An 11236-nucleotide genomic window follows, 5' to 3' on the forward strand; every position below is an offset into this window, starting at 1 on the left:
ACACACCGCAAAAAGAAGATTACATCGAATAGATCTCCACAAGAGCGGGGGAGAACATTGTATTGAGATCCAAAAAGAGAGAAGAAGACATCTAGCTAATAACTATGGACCCTAAGGTCTGAGGTAAACTACTCACACTTCATCGGAGAGGCTATGGTGTTGATGTAGAAGCCCTCTGTGATGGATGCCCCCTCCGGCGGAGCTCCGGAATAGGCCCCAAGATGGGATCTCGTGGATACAGAAGGTTGCGGCGGTGGAATTAGGTTTTTGGCTCTATCTCTGATCGCTTAGGGGTACGTAGGTATATATAGGAGGAAGGAGTACATCGGTGGAGCAACAGGGGGCCCACGAGGGTGGAGGGCGCGCCTGGGGGGGTAGGCGCGCCCCCTACCTTGTGGCCTCCCTGATGGTTGCATGACGTAGGGTCAAGTCTCCTGGGTCTTGTTCGTTCCAAAAATCACGTTCCCGAAGGTTTCATTCCGTTTGGACTCGTTTGATATTCCTTTTCTTCGAAACCCTAAAATAGGCAAAAACAGCAATTATGGGTTGGGCCTCCGGTTAATAGGTTAGTCCCAAAATAATATAAAAGTGGATAATAAAGCCCAATAATGTCCAAAACAGTCGATAATATAGCATCGAGTAATCAAATATTATAGATACGTTGGAGATGTATCAAGCAACTACACGGACTGGGTCCGTAACTTGAGGATTATCCTCATTGTTGCACATAAGAATTACGTCCTGGAAGCACCTCTAGGTGCCAAACCCGCTGCAGGAGCAGCTGCAGATGTTATGAACACATGGCAGAGCAAAGCTGATGACTACTTGGTAGTTCAGTGTGCTATGCTTTACGGTTTAGAACCGGGACTTCAACGACGTTTTGAACGTCATGGAGCATATGAGATGTTCCAGGAGTTGAAGTTAATATTTCAAGCAAATGCCCGGATTGAGAGATATGAAGTCTCCAATAAGTTCTATAGCTGCAAAATGGAGGAGAATAGTTCTGTCAGTGAACACATACTCAGAATGTCTGGGTACCACAATCACTTGACTCGGCTGGGAGTTAATCTTCGGTTGATAGTGTCATTGATAGAGTTCTTCAATCACTGCCACCAAGCTACAAAAGCTTCGTGATGAACTATAATATGCAAGGGGTGGATAAGACAATTTCCGAGCTCTTCACAATGCTAAAGGCTACGGAGGTAGAAATCAAGAAGGAGCATCAAGTGTTGATGGTCAACCAGACCACCAGTTTTAAGAAGAAAGGCAAAGGGAAGAAGGGAAACTTCAATAAGAACGGCAAGCAAGTTGCTGCTCAAGTGAAGAAGCCCAAGTCTGGACCTAAGCCTATGACCGAGTGCTTCTACTGCAAAGGGACTGGTCACTGGAAGCGGAACTGCCCCAAGTATTTGGCGGATAAGAAGGATGGCAAAGTGAAAGGTATATTTGATATGCATTCTATTGATGTGTACCTTACTAATGCTCGCAGTAGCGCCTGGGTATTTGATACTGGTTTTGTTGCTAATATTTGCAACTCGAAACAGGAGCTACAGATTAAGCGAAGATTGGCTAAGGACGAGGTGACGATGCACGTGGGAAATGGTTCCAAAGTTGATGTGCTCGCCGTCGGCACGCTACCTCTACATCTACCTTCGGGATTAGTTTTAGACCTGAATAATTGTTATTTGGTGCAAGCGTTAAGCATGAACATTATATCTGGATCTTGTTTGATGCAAGACGGTTATTCATTTAAATAGGAGAATGATGGTTGTTCTATTTATATGAGTAATATCTTTTATGGTCCTGTACCCTTGATGAGTGGTCTATTTTTACTAAATCTTGATAGTAGTGATACACATATTCATAGTATTGAAACCAAAAGATATAAGTTTAATAATGATAGTGCAACTTATTTGTGGCACTGCCGTTTAGATCATATTGGTGTAAAGCGCATGAAGAAACTCCATGCTGATGGGCTTTTGGAATGACTTGATTATGAATCACTTGATGCTTGCGAACCATGCCTCATGGGCAAGATGACTAAGACTCTGTTCTCCGGAACAATGGAACGAGCAACAGACTTATTGGAAATAATACATACTGATGTATGTGGTCCGATGAGTGTTGATGCTCGTGGCGGGTATCGTTATTTACTGACCTTCACAGATGATTTAAGCAGATATGGGTATATCTACTTGATGAAACATAAGTCTGAAACATTTGAAAAGTTCAAAGAATTTCAGAGTGAAGTGGAAAATCATCATAACAAGAAAACTAAGTTACTATGATCTGATCGTGGAGGTGAATATTTGAGTTATGAGTTTGGTCTTCATTTGAAACAATGCGGAATAGTTTTGCAACTCACGCCACCTGGAACACCATAGCATAATGGTGTGTTCGAACGTCGTAACCGCACTTTATTAGATATGGTGCGATCTATGATGTCTCTTACTGATTTACCGCTATCATTTTGGGGTTATGCTTTAGAGACGGATGCATTCACGTTAAATAGGACATCATCTAAATCCGTTGAGACGACACCATATGAACTGTGGTTTCGCAAGAAACCCAAGTTGTCATTTCTTAAAGTTTGGGGCTGCGATGCTTATGTGAAAAAGCATCAACCTGATAAGCTCAAACCCAAATCGAAGAAATGTGTCTTCATAGGATACCCAAAGGAGACTGTTGGGTACACCTCTATCACAAATCCGAAGGCAAGATATTTGTTGCTAAGAATGGATCCTTTCTAGAGAAGGAGTTTCTCCCAAAAGAAGTGAGTGGGAGGAAATTAGAACTTGATGAGGTAACTGTACCTGCTCCCTTATTGGAAAGTAGTTCATCACAGAAATCAGTTCCGGTGATTCCTACACCAATTAGTAAGGAAGCTAATGATGATGATCATGAAACTTCTGATCAAGTTACTACCGAACCTCGTAGGTCAACCAGAGTAAGATCCGCACCAAAGTGGTACGGTAACCCTGTTCTGGAGGTCATGTTACTTGACCATGACGAATCTATGAACTACGATGAAGCTATGATGAGCCCAGATTCCAAAAAATGGCTTGAGGCCATGAAATCTGAGATGGGATCCATGCATGAGAACAAAGTGTGGACTTTGGTTGACTTTCCCGATGATTGGCAAGCCATAGAGAATAAATGGATCTTCAAGAAGAAGACTGACACTGACGATAATGTTACTGTCTACAAAGCTCGACTTGTTGTGAAAGGTTTTCGACAAGTTCAAGGAGTTGACTACGATGAGACCTTCTCACCCGTAGCGATGCTTAAGTCCGTCCGAATCATGTTAGCAATTGCCGCATTTTATGATTATGTAATTTGGAAAATGGATGTCAAAATTGCATTCCTTAATGGATATCTTAAAGAAGAGTTGTATATGATGCAACCAGAAGGTTTTGTCGATCCAAAAGGTACTAACAAAGTGTGTCAGCCCTAGCGATCCATTTATGGACTAGTGCAAGCATCCAGGAGTTGGAATATACGCTTTGATAGTGTGATCAAAGCATATGGTTTTATACAGACTTTTGGAGAAGCCTGTATTTACAAGAAAGTGAGTGGGAGCTCTGTAGCATTTCTGATATTATATGTGGATGACATAATGTTGATTGGAAATGATACTGAATTTCTGAATAGCATAAAAGGATACTTGAATAAGAATTTTTCAATGAAAGACCTCGATGAAGCTACTTATATATTGGGCATCAAGATCTATAGAGATAGATCAAGACGCTTAATTGGATTTTCATAAAGCACATACCTTGATAAAGTTTTGAAGAAGTTCGAAATGGATCAAGCAAAGAAAGGGTTCTTGCCTGTGTTACAAGGTGTGAAGTTGAGTCAGACTCAATGCCCGACCACTTCAGAAGATAGAGAGAAAATGAAAGTCATTCCCTATGCTTCAGCCATAGGTTCTATCATGTATGCAGTGCTGTGTACCAGACCTGATGTGTGCCTTGCTATTAGTTTAGCAGGGAGGTACCAAAGTAATCCAGGAGTGGATCACTGGAAAGCAGTACAGAATATCCTGAAATACCTGAAAAGGACTAAGTATATGTTTCTCGTTTATGGAGGTGACAAAGAGCTCGTCGTGAACGGTTACGTTGATGCAAGCTTTGACACAGATCTGGATGACTCTAAGTCACAAACCGGATACGTATTTTTATTGAATGGTTGAGGTGTCAGTTGGTGCAGTTCTAAGCAAAGCGTCGTGGCGGGATCTACGTGTGAAGCGGAATACATAGCTGCTTCAGAAGCAGCAAATGAAGGAGTTCATATCCGATCTACGTGTCATACCTAGTGCATTGGGTCCAATGAAAATCTTTTGTGACAATACTGGTGCAATTGCCTTGGCAAAGGAATCCAGATTTCACAAGATAACCAAGCACATCAAGAGACGCTTCAATTCCATCCGCGATCAAGTCAAGTAGGGAGACATAGAGATTTGCAAGATACATACGGATCTGAATGTTGCAGACCCGTTGAGTAAGCCTATCTCACGAGCAAAACACGATCAGCACCAAGACTCCATGGGTGTTAGAATCATTACAATGTAATCTAGATTATTGACTCTAGTGCAAGTGGGAGACTGAAGGAAACATGCCCTAGAGGCAATAATAAAGTTATTATTTATATTTCCTTATATATGCATGCTATAATTCACTACAAAAAAAGACACTTTCGTGATGATACGTGTTTGTCATAGTAGGTCACGTTTTCTATCATGCATGTACATCCATGACAATTTTATGACAGAATCAAGATAGTCATACCTGTGTTGTCGTAGAAGTGTTCCATGACATTACCAAAATTATCATCACAGAAGTGTCCATTTCCATGACGATAAATCACGCGTCATAGAAGTGCTTTCGTCAAGGGTGACCGACACGTGGCATCCACCGTAACGGAACGTTGTTAAGCTGTCGGATCCGGGTTTTGATCCAATAACCCGTTAACAGCCCGGACCAATGGGGATTTTCCACGTGTAAAATACTCATTGGCCAGAGGAAACACATGTCTGCTCACTGTTGGGACAGATGTCATCCACTCATTGGACAGGAGGCGCCTATGACACGTCGACATGTGGCATGACCCAACAGAGGCCCATTCTAGTGAAAAGGCCGGCCCAGCTAAAGGCCCACCATGTTTTTTCAGGCACTAGTGGGCTGGCCCGTTAACAGCCTGCCATGTTTTGGGCCAAATTGAGGCCCATACCAGATCAGGCTCGTTCACAGCCTGCCGTGTTTTGGGCCAAATTACGGACCATATCGGATTGGGCCCATTAACAGGTCAGTATTCTTTTGGGCCCATTCTAAGATAGGTTTGTATTTCAGCCTATTAAATGCTCGTTTACCAGTTCGTCCCGATAATAGTTTTGGCCTGTGAGCGGCTCATGGTGCATCTGGGACGTTGTCAGCCCGGTTTAACTTTAGGTCATTTAACGGCCCATGCAGACACTGGGCTATTACTTGTCCGACGTAACTTTAGGACTCTTAACGGCCCGTAGTCTTCGTGGATAAATTTCAGCCCAACTGGCCTACCGGCCTGTTAATGGCCCATGTAACAGTTGGGCCTAATTACAGCCCGCGTTGAATACGGCCTTCTTACAGCCCATCTGATAATGGCCCATGACACTTTTAGGCCTATGGCCCGCGTAGATACCGGCCTGTTTAAAGCCCATAATTTTATTGGGCCAAACAGGCCCGAGACATATTTTGGCCTGTTAACTGCTCGTCCTATTTGGGCCAAACATGGGCCTTAGGCAGTTTCGGCCTATATTGGCTCATGAATTTTTTGGCTCAATGCTAGCCCAATCTAGGTTTTAGCCTGTAAAAAGCCCATTGTATTCTCTGGCCCAGCTGGCCAGAACTTTACTCGGCCCGTTAAAGGCGGGAAACAACCATAAGGTTTAGACCTGCTAATGGCCCAAGATGATTATAGGCCCACGTTTTGGCCCATATGAGTAACGGGTGATACATCTCCGACGTATCTATAATTTTTGATTGCTCCATGCTATATAATCTACTGTTTTAGACATTATTGGGCTTTATTATCCACTTTTATATTATTTCGGGACTAAACTATTAACCGGAGGCCCAGCCCAGAATTGATGTTTTTTGCCTGTTTTAGGGTTTCGAAGAAAAGGAATGTCAAACGGAGTCCAAACCGAATGAAACCTTCGGGAACGTGATTTTCTCACCGAATACAACTCAGGAGACTTGGACCCTACGTCAAGCCAATTAACAGGAGGCCACGAGGTAGGGGACACGCCCGCCCCCCCCCCCCCCAAGCGCGCCCTCCACCCTTGTCGGCCCCCTGTTGCTCCACCGACATACTTCTTCCTCCTATATATATCCACGTACCCCCAAACGATCAGATACGGAGCCAAAAACCTAATTCCACCGCTGCAACTTTCTGTATCCACGAGATCCCATCTTGGGGCCTATTCCGGAGCTCCGCCGGAGGGGGCATTGATCACAGAGGGCTTCTACATCATCATCCAAGCCCCTCCGATGAAGTGTGAGTAGTTTACTTCAGACCTACGGGTCCATTGTTAGTAGCTAGATGGCTTCTTCTCTCTTTTTGGATCTCAATACAATGTTCTCCCCCTCTCTCGTGGAGATCTATTCGATGTAATCTTCTTTTTGCGGTGTGTTTGTTGAGACCGATGATTTGTGGGTTTATGATCAAGTCTATCTATGAATAATATTTGAATCATCTCTGAATTATTTTATGTATGATTGGTTATATTTGCAAGTCTCTTCGAATTATCAGTTTGGTTTGGCCTACTAGATTGGTTGTTCTTGCCATGGGAGAAGTGCTTACTTTGGGTTAGATATTGCGGTGTCCTTTCCCAGTGACAGAAGGGGCAGCAAGGCACGTATTGTATTGTTGCCATCGAGGATAACAAGATGGGGTTTTTATCATATTGCATGAAACTATCCCTCTACATCATGTCATCTTGCTTAAGGCGTTACTCTGTTTTTAACTTAATACTCTAGATGCATGCTGGATAGCGGTCGATGAGTGGAGTAATAGTAGTAGATGCAGGCAGGAGTCGGTCTACTTGTCTCGGACGTGATGCCTATATACATGATCATACCTAGATATTCTCATAACTATGCTCAATTCTGTCAATTGCTCAACAGTAATTTGTTCACCCACCGTAGAATACTTATGCTCTTGAGAGAAGCCACTAGTGAAACCTATGGCCCCCAGGTCTCTTTCTCATCATATCAATCTCCATCACTTTATTATTGCTTTGATTTTTACTTTGCCTTTTACTTTTCACTTTGCATCTCTATACCAAAAATACCAAAAAAATATTATTTATCATCTCTATCAGATCTCACTTTCGTAAGTGACCGTGAAGGGATTGACAACCCCTAAGCGCGTTGGTTGCGTTGAGCTATTGTTTTTGTGTAGGTACGAGGGACTCGTGCGTAGCCTCCTACTGGATTGATACCTTGGTTCTCAAAAATTGAGGGAAATACTTACGCTACTTTGCTGCATCATCCTCTCCTCTTCGGGGAAATCCAACGCAGTGCTCAAGAGGTAGCAACGGGACGCCCTGAAGACCGACAACACTGAGATCGAATGAACCTTCTGGCCTGAATTACAGCGTACCGACCAAGAATAAACCTAGAATATAAAACAAATAAATTACAGCATATTACATCCCCTCGGCATCAAAGTTTGCCGCCAGTGATAATAAAGGGCAACCAGACAACAGATTACATAAACTGGGCAGGTCGCCACTAGTGGAAGTTAATAGGTGGACAAAATAATAGACAAAACCGACAGCACTTCAACACAGTTCAAGAAAGGTTAGCCCGGCCCAGCAGCTGCAGCACAAGCAGCTTAGCAACCTGATGAGACTATGCTTCTTTGGCGCTCATATCCTCCAACTTAAGCTGCATAGCATCAATATACGTCATGTACTTACGGTTAATCTTGCATAGAGATTGGAGTTCCAGTCGTATTTGAGCGGAAGCATGTATTTCTGCTTGAATTTCAGACTGAAGAAGTCGATCAGATTCAGGCGGCGACTTCATCGAGCTTCTGTCACTGAGTAAGTTTCACACTACATAAAGATGTCACTTCGTGGTTGTATCCCTACCCTCAATATGTTTTGCCTTCTCCCCTGGAATATGTGTTAGAGGGACAAACAATGGGTTTGTCTCACTATTATTGTGGTAGTTCTTCCTAGCAGCAGTGTTGTCACCCTGAAAGGGAAACAAGTAGGTAGATAACAGGTTTTGCACGTATAAGCATCAACATTGTCAATTCATCTCATTTCTTTGTCAGAAATAAAGAGACACGATTTAAAATAGCATTAACATAATAGGCATTGTTCATAGTTAAGATGGCAGGAAATGGCATTGTGCAGGAGCGGCCAGCTTCACCAGACCACTGGATTACAGATCAAGAACACAAGCATAGATGTAGTTCTAAACAACATATAAGCATGAATGGTGAGTGTACTGTCAATTTATACCATTTCAGATTGGTAAATAAAGAGACACGATTTAAATAACATTAATATAATATGGCATTGTTCATAGTTGAGACATAGCAGGATATGACATTGTGCTGTTGTTGGTAGTCTCACCACACCACTGGATTATAGATCAAGAACACAAGCATACACATAGTGCTAAAGAAGATAACTTGCTATGTTTAGTTTAATTTACATGGTACGAATAAGGAACTAGATTGTACAACTAAAGACTGAAATTGAGAATGACAAACTTATGTTTATGTACTTCTACTTTATAAACTTTGAACAAGAAATTTGATGTAGACGACAAAAATAAACAACATTTGCACTCATAGCTATCCAAATATAAACAACAAAGTTTGAAGGCTCGAGGGGAACAAACGTACATTAGTAGTGAAGACAGGCTCTATAAAGGCCTTGTCCATATTGATGGGGGGCAATTCAAGAAGTTTACCTCACACTCTTCTTCAAGAGTATTGCCTTTATTCTACATTTTGTTAAGAGTAAATATAGATGTGAAAATATAGGAACAAATGGCAATTATTTAACTTAAGATGCAGAGTACAAATGTAAATACAACATACAGGCAGAAGGCACTGACAATAGCAACGTGGAGCTAAACTTCTTCAGTAACATTGGTTTTATTCAATATTTTGGCAAGAGTAAATGTAGATCTGACGTGTAGAAAAATGGAGGACATGGGAAAATAAGCTGCAAAGTGTACATGAAGAACTAGCTGACAAATATAAGGACAACACATACTTACAAGAACAATGCAGAACTAAATTTCTTCATAGGCATTGGGTTTATTCTACATTAATTTAAGCATTAATATAGATCTGATAATTTGGAGCGAACAGTGGATAAGCAAGCTAAAATGCACAATGATGTCACATAATCCACCAGGTATGAATGTAAGGACAACGATAGGACAATAGGTACTCACAAGAGCAAAGCAGCGACCAGCATAGTTGTGATATCCTAGGTTTTGCGGCGCTGGTTCTATCGCCAATATACATCGGGTGCTATGTGATTTCTCCGATAGCACCACCTTTTTCAAGGACTTTGCTTGTACTCCTTCAGGTTCTGCAATCACCCTTTTCCTTTTGGATGTTTGAAACACAAGAACAACATTTGAATGGAAAAACATGGTATGACGACAAATGGAATAGGTGTTGATAATGGATGGGCATGGCATCTTCACATATATCATGAGTAAACTAAGCAGATGGCAGTGCAACGAAGCAAAAGAAATGCAAGACACCTTATGCAAGATATGTGCAACCAATAAAACCTTGCCAAATTAGAACAGGCACCTTATTGGGTGAACAGGATAGGCCATCTACCTTTGACTCCTTGAGCTCAGAATAGTCATTAGGATCATATTCTGAATACGAATCTATAGGTCGGGAGCATGTGGGTTTCATTGCATCCACAATGGACCTCAATCCCTTGATGCCAAGTTTGTTACCCATTGAACTGTTCCTCAATATTCTTCTAATGTGCGCATTCTTATATTCATTGTGATTACGTACAATATCTGTAAAGCATGAAAACACAAATAGTAGTGAGATTATCTTTGTAATGAAGAGGATATTGTAATATAATAGAGGCTCCCTGTGAACCCTTGTGTGCTATCCTTGGATTCTGATGAGAGAGCCCATGTGTGATGTAATATGGTGAGTAGATTAATATAATCTGGCACAACTACACAAAAAATAGGCTCCCTATTGGGGGGCCCAGATGTAAGGATAGTTGGCAGATGATAGGTTCATAATATACCGTATAGAAAGTTTATTGCCAAACCATGATAACGAGAGCGTAGAGCCAGTAGGCAGATCGTAGTGTAGATAAACCATAACCACCATAAATAAATCGGGAAAGCGGAACTGGCTGGAAAACATAGGGTTTTGCCGCTACTAATATGCAGCATATCGATCACCTACAGGCCAGCTCTATTCATCTGAAGGCGCGCAGCTGTTACTATCAGTTTAGTCTATCGAAGACCACGCGGCTCCCTCCATTTCCGGGGTATTATGGCAGACCAACTCGAAGTGCGAAATCATTTAGCAGAACCGGCCCAATAGAGGTGTCGATTGCAGATGTCCCTGTTCCCCTTCCCGACAAGGAACATACTGTGCTTCCCATACAGAACACCGCACGGGCTGCCGGCCCCCACCGCCTGTGTTCCTCCTCCACCCCCATCCCCACCCCACCCCCACCCCCGCCCGCGTTGAGTTTTCTTCCTTCGGCGAGGTCCCACCACCGCCCCCCACAACCACCGTCCCCACCCGAGCCCCTTCCTTCGCACCGGCGAACTCTGGCGAGCTCTCAAAAATCGACTAACCCAATTTTGAAATTTAGTCTACTGTCATTTAACTAGTGTGGAATATAAAAGGGGAAAACCATAAGCATTGCGAGTATAGTGTTGAGCGTGCCATGACGGATATGAAGGTGCAAACCGGACAAATGCAACTTCGCAACCAATGTTTGCTTTCAACTAACAAGTAAGTGATGGACAAGAAATCAGAGTAAAGTAGTGGCGATCTATTTTCTTGCTGCGATAAATAAGTTGAGAAGATACGAAAGAGTATCGCCTCTGGTGCAGCGTCGTGTATGGATCTGCTGAGAATTTGACGGTGCTGCGGTAGCGATGGCTGTCGGCAGCATGGAAGCAGATCTAGGAGGGTAGACGGTGGCAGTGGGGCGTGGTGGACGAGA

The sequence above is a fragment of the Triticum urartu genome, chromosome 1A (assembly GCF_056163025.1).
Source record: "Triticum urartu cultivar PI428250 chromosome 1A, HENAU_Tu73, whole genome shotgun sequence".
In the NCBI taxonomy this organism is placed as follows: domain Eukaryota; kingdom Viridiplantae; phylum Streptophyta; class Magnoliopsida; order Poales; family Poaceae; genus Triticum; species Triticum urartu.